General features: G+C 32.6%; 1 pseudogene; it reads right to left on the reverse strand.

The window, feature by feature from the left end:
- Positions 1–1,199: 1,199 nt before the first annotated feature.
- LOC120885144 (U6 spliceosomal RNA) lies at positions 1,200–1,293 on the reverse strand (annotated as a pseudogene).
- Between the last annotated feature and the right edge of the window lie 8,683 nt (positions 1,294–9,976).

A 9,976-nucleotide genomic window follows, 5' to 3' on the forward strand; every position in this document is an offset into this window, starting at 1 on the left:
ATAAGGTCACATTTTCATACCTTTTGCCTATCAAATAATTTTGGAATATAAACAGAAATTACTGTTAGCAACTTACCTCATATATGAGGAACTCAGTGTGGTCAAATATTAGGATAAATTTGATTTACTATTATTGATTTTGTTTCATGTTTGGTTTTTTCTTTGGTTTTCCTTTAAACCTAGTTCCTCCAGACTTCTTTCATTGTTTTGCAGTGGGAAAAAGGGCATGTTATTTTTAAATCAAAGTTTTAGTGACTTTGTATTCTTGCCATGGACCGCTAGAGTCTTCAGGGCACAGTGACATTAAAAAAGAGAACTTTTCCTGTTTGTTTGTTGCATCTTCTATATTTTTATGACTCTCTAAATTCTGGTTCTCACTCTTTAGAGTCATCAGAAACCGTTTTTCTCACTTGCTTGCAAGTTTATAATTAATATATGTGGGGCACCTTAGCTACATGGTATAGCAGTTAGATCTCTCTCTCTCTCTCTCTCTCTCTCTCTCTCTCTGTGTGTGTGTGTGTATGCATATATGCGTGTATGCATGTATGTCTGTGTGTCTGGCTTATACTCCAGTTGTGATAAGGCGGCAGGATAAGTTACCAAGAGATCAAAGTAAATACCCAGAGCCAGCATGAAAGACATAGGGTTTGTTGAAAATAGCTAATGAAGATCTAGTAGCAATGGGCTGGACAGGTGTTTCTCCAAAAGGTTCACTGGTAATAGGCTGGTTAGGTGCACTTGTTTCGCAAGGTGCCTCTGGGTTTTTCATCAGAAAATCGTGCCTTCTATCCCTCACAACCCTTTGTCTAGGGGCAATTGCCTGAATGAGCACATCTCTTTCCCTGGTGCTCTGATCTGAATCAGCTGTGCTTCAGGGAAAGGAGTTTTATAAAAGTTTTATAATGAAGCAATGATATCATTAATTTACTTTTTTTTTTTTTTTTGGTCCTTGTATGACCAGCATTCCAAGGAGCCTCTACCCTGAAGTGCATGGAAGAAAGCAGCTTTCTACAGATAACACCAACATGTCCTAGTTCCCAGCATACATGAGAGAAGTCAGTGGCCTGGATAATAGCTATGTAGGCATTCTAGCACAGAGCAGGCTCTCGAAGTTCCCTGGCTTGGCTAGATCCTTGGGATCCTTGGCTAGATCCTTTCAGGGATATGATATTACTGTTTTCTTTTCTTTCTTTTTTTTTCCAAATATGAAACACTGCACGGATTTGTATGTCATCTTTGAGCAGGGGCCATGGTAATCTTCTCTGTGTCCTTCCATTTTAATATGTGTGCTGCCTGTTTTCCTTTCTTTAAGGATGATACAGTGTGTGTGTTTGTGTGCTTTAATTGGCAGATAGCATTATATGTTTTTATTACACCTGACATGATCTGTATATATAAATTGAGGAATGGTTAAATATAGACAGATAAATACTACATGATCCTTTGAAAAAGGTGATCTCATAGAAATTGAATGTAGAATGATTTTACAATAAACTGAGGTGTTATGGTTTGGATGTGAGATGTCTCCCTAAGCTTATATGTGAGACAATGCAAGGTTTGGAAGAGAAATGATTGGGTTATAGCCTTAATTTAGTCAGTGAATTAATGGGATTAACTGAGCAGTAACTGGAGGCAGGTGCTGTGTCTAGAGGAAGTGGTTCACTGGGGGCATGGCTATGGGATATATATTTTGTATCTGGAGACTAGGGTCTTTATCTGCTTCCTGATGAACCTGTGAGCTGGTTCCTTCAGCCATACTCTCCCACCATGATGTCCCTCTCACCTCCAGCCCCAAGGATTGGAGCCTACATTTTTATGGACTAAGACCTCTTTAACCGTGAGTCTTCAAATAATCCTTTCCTCCTCTACAGTTGTTCTGGTCAGGTTCTTTCAGTCACAGCAGTGAGAAAAGCTGACTAAAATATGGAGTATTTAAGGGCAGAAAGAGGAAGGATGGAGGTTGGTCAACATAACCACAGTTGGATTGCTGGAATAAACTTTTAAGATTTTTGTGTGCTTTCTTGTGGACTGCCTTTTTGAAAATGTGTATTTAGGGCTTCCTTCACATTCCTGAAAAGGTGAAGAGCTTTTGTTTTGTTAAGTTTTCATATTACACTACTAATGAGTTTTGCCTACACCTTGGAAGCAGTTCTTGTATATACTATTTTGAAGGAATAAGGAAAATAAATGCAGAGTCACATAGCAGTCACACAACCATAGTATTCCACATTGAATATTTAGGCAAGTTTTTCTGATAGTGAATGACAGATTTAATTGCAGGCTTAATGAGGTTAAGAATGTTAGATGATTGTATGTGCTATAAGGTTAAGGGTACCAGAAAAAAAAATTGTAACTAAAACATAAAAATATCAGGGTTAGAATTTTTAAATGGAGTACGTAAGAGGAAATTTTCTGAGTAATCTTGATTTACCAAGTGAACAGGCTACAGCATGCACTTGACTGGAACATTTGCAGTAACACCACTTTCTGTGTCTCTCTTTGGATAATGGCTTAATGAAATGTAATCTGCCTTCCTCTATTATTATGTATTCTTTTTTATCATAGACTAATTTATAATTTTTATAATTATTTATTCAGAGTTCAAATGTATCATACTCTTATTCTATGGCCCTTGTAAGTCCTTATCTTCATGTTAAGATATGTAATTCACTAATATGAGCAATCTATTTGGTCCAAAACCAGATACTCTTTCTATATAGGTAGGGTCTTTGAGGAAAAAAATTGGACAAATTCAGGAACAAGCCTTTAGTATAGTGGGTTAGGTCCAACACTACTTTAACTAACACCTTTGACCTGGAATTTGTAAGAATAATAAGCTCTTGCATGATAACTTAAAGGCTTGCTCTTTGATTGTTATGGGACTATGTTCAGTGGTTATAAATAATGTATGAAAAGGGTCTGGAAAAATATTCTGTGAATGAGTGTATATTATATTTTGTATTATTTTCAAATTTTACATAGTTACTGGAGCTTGACACCTTGTTTTACATGTTCTTATACTTCTGGCAACCAGCAGGAGCTCAAGAAAGTTTCCAAGTTTCTGTGAGAGAGCTGTTTTCCATCTTTTAAAAATGAATCCAGCATCCTTGGACAGCCACGGGTAATAAGGGGGTTCTTGGTAGTGGTAACACAATCTCTATTAGCATTTTCAGATAATCTTTGACTATTTGGTGTAATAACTGATGCCTGTCTAGTTTCCTAAAATTAGCTCCAGCAGATATGCCCTTCTTCCCATTTCTTATTCATAATGTCAGCTACTTTCATAACAGCTGCATTTGAAATATATTCATCTTGTCATAAAAAGCAAATCTACCATCTATTGATGAATGTAAGATAGTGAGGAGGTTTGATGTTATTCATAGACTGTATCATGCTTCTTTTGAGATGTCTTTGCCATCAGAAAATAATGTGAATAGTTTGAAAAGTTTCACTGACAAATCTCTAGCCTGTTACTGAAATGTAGTTTATCTCTCTGTTCATATTGATTTTCATAAAGAGAACTGAAGTTTGAGATATACTTAATACTTAGATTTTGTACTTCTGTAAGAACTATAAATGTGACTTTTAAAAACTTTTCAAATGTTAATTGACATTCTGAAAATGTGTTATTATCATGAATTTTAAATATGCTTTCAAATATAATTCAGGAGTATTGTATCCTATATGTGAATTGTCTGTGTTACATTTTACTGTGAGAATGATCGATTCAAAATGATATGAAATAAAGTTTTAATCTTTATCTATAAGGCAGTTTTCATTCTATCAAAATGATAGATAAGGAGAGAAGTTCTAGAGTTAATGCACTTCTTGAAATAAGATGATTATTTTTAAAGGATATTTTATTTTTTTCTTGTTTTATTCATGAAATTAAGGAATGGAAAAAGCTAATGTGCAAAGCTTCAAATAAAACTGAGATACTGATCAAAGGAAGACTGAGAATATAAATGTCTTTTCAAATATTGTGTTTTTTGTTACCTGTGATTATTTTTCCCCAAAGCACACTCTTAGACATAAATTAATTATATCTATAGAATTCATTTTTGCCCATGATACTGCATAATACTATAAAACTAGACTCATTATAGTCAATATAGTTTTCTTTTTATAATGCTTTAGATATAAATAAATCTAACTTCTTTCATTCTGCATGATAACATCATACATTGATTAAAACAATACATTGTAAATCAACATAAATTACTTAAAGTAAATTAGAAAAAAGACAGGTCAAAATTCATCGTTCATCATAAATTAAAATACATCTCTTTATCTTCTGGAGTTTTTTAAGAAACATAACTGTGTTGATGTCAAATGGTAGACTTTTTTAAAAGAAATTTTAAGGAAAGGGATGATTTCACAACATTTTGAGGTTCCTAAGCAATTTGAGATATTAGAACCTTTTAAACTACAAATGGCTTGTACATAGCCAAGACTGCCATTAAGAAATATGTCTAAAACTGAAATGTATCGGGAAGAAGGAGATAGTTTAATACAGTTTAGAGCTATTGTTACTTGTAACTTAGCTAGATTGTTACTTGCCATCTTTGTTCTTTGTTGTTGCAAGCCTCAAAAATAATTTTTTGAGTGCTTTTGTTGGGGTGGGGGATTACTATTAACTTTTCGAAATTTTTGAATTATGGTCTCAAATTTTCCCATCTTTTCTGACTTCCAAATTACCATAAGTAACACTCTTGAACTTTAATTGAACTTTTGCTTTTGCTTGCTATTATTAGAGATTTTGATACTATTATAGTCCACTTTAATTTAACCATACTCAGGAAGTGTCTCTTATTAAAGATAATTAAATATATCTTTTGTTCATTCATTTGACTCTACTTTAACCACCAGCAGCATAATATGAGACACCATAAACTCTCTCCCAAATAAAGTAACTGCTGCATTGGGTTTTCTCCATCTGTACAATACCTACACAGTTCTTTAATAATTAGTCCTTATAGAAAATTACTTTGAGCAACACCTCATTATATGCCTATGAACTAATTATTTTAAAAATACATGACACAGAAATTTCAAAGAATGAAACAACCTAAGTAGAAGCTCTATTATTTTTTTCTTTTCCTCCACTGTATCAGCTTGCATTCTTTGTAGACCACAGCTGTCTGTTGTTGGCATAGTGCTTTATTTTAAAAATAATCATGTTGTTTGCTTAGTTGAAGTCTTTAATAATTTCCTATTGCTTTTAGAATAGAGCCAAGAATTTAACATCGCTGTATAACTCTGCACTATTTGATCTGATCCAAACTCTTCAGAATTTTCTTTTATGTCTCTATTCCTCTCAGTACATTCTAGCCCTACCCAGTGTCTTCTATTTTTTTTTAAATTTCACTTTCCTATCTACTATAAGTCCTTCCTCCTTCTTCTTGGAATCTATAATCCTAACTTCTTAACACAACTTTATCCTTTCTTGTGCTTACCTAATAATAATGTTCATGCTTCAGATCACAACTCAAATGTCCAGAAAAAGACAAGGTCATTTTTCTTAGTTATATATCACTATAACTTATTATCATTTTGCTTCATAACATATAAAGCTTTACTTGAACAAAAGCTCTATGATAGCAGGTTTTTAAAACCCTAATTTTTGATGACTGTATCCCAAATGATTAGTAAAATGATTGGCATATGTTAGATATTCAATTTGTATTTCTTGTATACATGACTGAATCTTGCTATTATTTATTATTATTTATTAATTATTATTATTATTTTTGTTTACTTTATATCTGTCTCTTACTCCAGACTATAAACTCTGAGAGGAGGGGGCTCATCTGTGATAGTTTTCATCACACCAACAAAGTACCTGGCACATAATAAACTTTAAACAAATTATTGCTGCAATTGTCAAATACCTACATGGTTCTTTGTTTGTAATGAAGCACAGGGAAGAAAATAGAATATGGATTGAGGTTTTAAGAAGATTCAGTTGAAAAGAAAAAGACAAAACAACTGAGTTAAGTCCCAAATTAAGATGCCACAAGACAACAACTACTTTCAGATATTAATTGAAAACTACCATTAATAATATTAAGAAAACTTTAGAAAAAAACATAAATTGAAACAAAAAATGATATTCAGGCCGTATTGAGAATACTCAAATAAAAATTTATTTCCCAGCAAGAGCAAGAAGTAAAAGCAAAGAAAGATGTTAAAAAAGGAATTACAAATGCCTTGTCTGTAAAATGCCAGTTTGGAAATAAATTCTCCTTCTTTCCTTCTTCGTGCTTAGGATTCATTCAAAATATCACTAGAAATAAAGTTGTAACATAAATGTGGACAGCATTGTTATTGCACAACTTCCTGTAACCTGTAACATGAATGCATGTGTGTGTGTGTGTGTGTGTGTGTGTGTGTGTGTGTGTGTGATATACAGACTTAAATAGCATGTAGTTTTAATCTAAATATAACTAGATAGATGAAAAATTGGTCTATTTGAATAGATTAAAATTAGGTAAAATTAAAATCTACAAAAATAGATAAACAAAATTTAGTGCCTAATATTTTTGTGAGTTTTGTTTGTTTACTTTTAAGACATGGGTTATAAATTTAATGTTAGCATTCAAAGATCAAAACAAACCAAACAAATAATATGGTGAGGGATATTAAGACTTTGGTCTTAGTGTGATGATAAAGAGACTTTCTGTATAGTTGGGTAGGTATGAGAATGAAGATTCAGTTCTTTGGTAAGAACCTGGAAAAGAATTATGCAAAGTTTCCAATTCAAATTATATTTAAATTAAGTGGTGGTAAACAGAAAAAGAGGCAGGAACATCATTACATAAATTCATGTATGATTTAAACTCTTACAAAAGTTGCATAAGGCAGTATCTTTTAAGCACTATCAAAATGTTAATATTATTATTATTGTGTATAATAATATTATTATTGTGTCATCTATTTGTATCTTTAGAAAGTTAGCCAATTGCTAAATGATGTCATTATTATGATATTAAAATGACATCATAAACCTGGAGAAAATTTCTTTATGGGTAGTAACAGGCTCACATACATCCAGTTTATCCAAAAGGAATTTTTAGTATTCAAAATAAAAAATTAAACACAGGTGGCTCAAGCGGTAGCGCGCTCGCCTGGCATGCGTGCGGCCCGGGTTGGATCCTCAGTACCATATACCAACAAAGATGTTGTGTCCGCCGAGAACTAAAAAATAAATATTAAAAATTCTCTCTCTCTCTTTCTCTCCTCTCTCACTCTCTCTTTAAAAAAAAAAACACAGGAGGCTTCTCAAATATGCAGTCTTTCATACTACTTAACATTATTATTTGATCTGCTAGGACACTATTGTTGCTGGCATGGATGCTCAGGTATATTCAAGTGCCAATCTTATAATGCTATTAATCAGGATTATAAAAATAACACACAGACTTTAGTTGTTACCAATTCTATTTAGTTCAATGGAGATGGATAAAATTCAATGGAAGTTGAAAACAGCCTTATATCCTTCCTGATAGATGTCTGTGTTAGGTGAAGGAGAAAGTTACAAGCTTTAATAATGGAATACCCATGTTGAAAGCCTGTTAACTCCTCACGGAAAACACAGCTTCAGCATTTTAAATTATATTTATTAAACGGCCATATGTTTCAAACATCTGGGATAGACCCATGACAAAGAATCATTCAAATTTGTATGCAATTTCATCGCTATTTCAAGCAGCTCATGTTGTCAAGGTGCTCCATTCATCCATCCATTCATCCATTCATCTGTTGATTACATAGATAGCCATTGCATTTCTCCTTTATGCCAGTGACTGGGCTGTGTTAAGTTATGAGTTTACAGCGGTTGAAACTTTCTAATAAAGCTTACAGGCTAATAAATCAAATAAGCTCATGATTTTGGGTTGATTACTATGTACCAGATATTGTGAGTAAGTGTTCTACATAAATTACTTTAGAATTCTCATAGTAAACCCTTAAGTGTAATACTATGTTTTACATGCATTTTTCTTATTTAAGAATATGACAAGTAGAAAAATTGAGTCAACTGTGCCTAATTTCAGAGAACTAGGATATGTCAAGTCTATATTGAAATTTGAGTGTTGAGATGCTAAAATGTTCAAACTGTTCCACTTACATTCTTATTATTTGATGACAAACCAAATAGAACCCATGATTCTGAAATATTTTCCCCAAATTTTATTCAGTCAAAATGATGTAAAAACATATTGTGGAAGTTGAGAAAGAGAAACTGAGGCTGCATCTTTGCATAGATATGGTAGTTTTAGCACAATGATTTTTTTTAAAGATATTGCTTAATATTTTGAGTTTTAATCTCTTTATCATTAAAATTTGAAGGTAAAATTTCCAAAGCAGTGTTTACGTGATGTAATAATATGTGTGATTTGGGCACAAATACATTCCAGTTCAATGTTAATTTCATATCATAAGAAAAACTGGATTCTAATTAGTGTCTTCCTACAAAAAGCCATATTTGAATAAGGTGTTCAGAGGATTGGACATTTGAATAGGAAAATATAAAACATAAAGGAAGAAATCAGAGGGGACCTAAGACAATTTTCTAACTTCCTATTTTGCTCAAGGATGGGCCTACAAATGATGGTAAAATAGTCCACACATTGCCCAGGCCATCTGTTAACAGATGTCTACAAAACTCAAGTTTTAATTGAATTACTCTTCAGTCCAACTTGGGTCTGATATTTGGAGTTTTCTCCTGGGGTATATTTCTATGCTTTTTGATGTTTGGAGTGGATTTCTTGTTACAATGATGTAATATCAGTCTTCTATGAAGTTCAGAGATCTATACCATAGCTCAAAGCATTTTTCACCCTGCAGGACCAAATTAAAGATGAAAGGGGATGAAGGGAGAAATGCTCATTGAAATATAAATATTTCATCTTTATTAATTCTTAAAGCAGGTAGGATGAATTTTAAAAGGAAAAGGTGAATACAGTTATGTAAAATCTTGGTATTTCTGATGTGAATATTTTCTCTGTAGTTGATGATTTCTGAAGTTAAAAAATATGTCTATTCTAGAAAATTTGTCATTTATTTTCTGAATATAAACTGAAATGAATCTATTTGGGATCTCTTTTCAATTAGTTTAATAAAGTTAAGATCATCTCAGATTGGAAAGCTTTTGTGTCTTTGAACAATTAACTTTGTACAAACATAATGAAAATGTTTTCAGAAAACAATAAAACGTTAATATACCTTCCCATTGCTCCATTCTTTCACCTTCCTACAATGGCTTATTCTCCCTTTTTTATTCCTAGAATTCTACTGAAAGCCAGACAGTAGCCATTATAACAATACAAGAATGGCATAAACTATAAAACTGATGATCAATATAATTTGAGAAATTGAAATCAAAAAGAAATAAGCCATGTGGTTCTTAAAGAGAGACAAGAAAAAAAAGAATGTTTCCTTATAGAAGCTTCTCTTGAAATGATCCCTCCTGTGAACTGATATTGTAAATCATATTTTCTGAGGTTCCAAACTCCAGAAGGTGGAGTAACTATTCCTCTGGGAATCAGTTACAATGTGAGTGTCCCCTGTTTGCTCAGTTGCCATTCCTACATAGAAACCCAATTCCCAGGACACAATTTGGCAAGGCACAGGAGCCAAGTAGCAATTGAGTTCAAAATTCCCCTTTGGGTTACAGCTCCCACAAATAGTAGGCTCTACTGAAGACAAGAGAACAAGAACCCACATCTTATGTGGAGAAATGTAGTTTTTCAAGTAGTACAAACTATGATTGGCTCATTCTTCGATTTTTAAAGTTATGCATCCCATTATTAAAAGGTTTGAGCACGTATTTTAATTTATGAGTTATATATGTTCTATTCTGTTATTTTATTACATTATTAAGCATATTCAGTGTGAGTTCATGATATTTGGAAATCTCTGTTATATTGTATTTTAATTGATACATATCATATATATAATGATGGGATTTATTGTT

The sequence above is a fragment of the Ictidomys tridecemlineatus genome, chromosome 12 (genome assembly GCF_052094955.1).
Source record: "Ictidomys tridecemlineatus isolate mIctTri1 chromosome 12, mIctTri1.hap1, whole genome shotgun sequence".
Lineage (NCBI taxonomy): Eukaryota > Metazoa > Chordata > Mammalia > Rodentia > Sciuridae > Ictidomys > Ictidomys tridecemlineatus.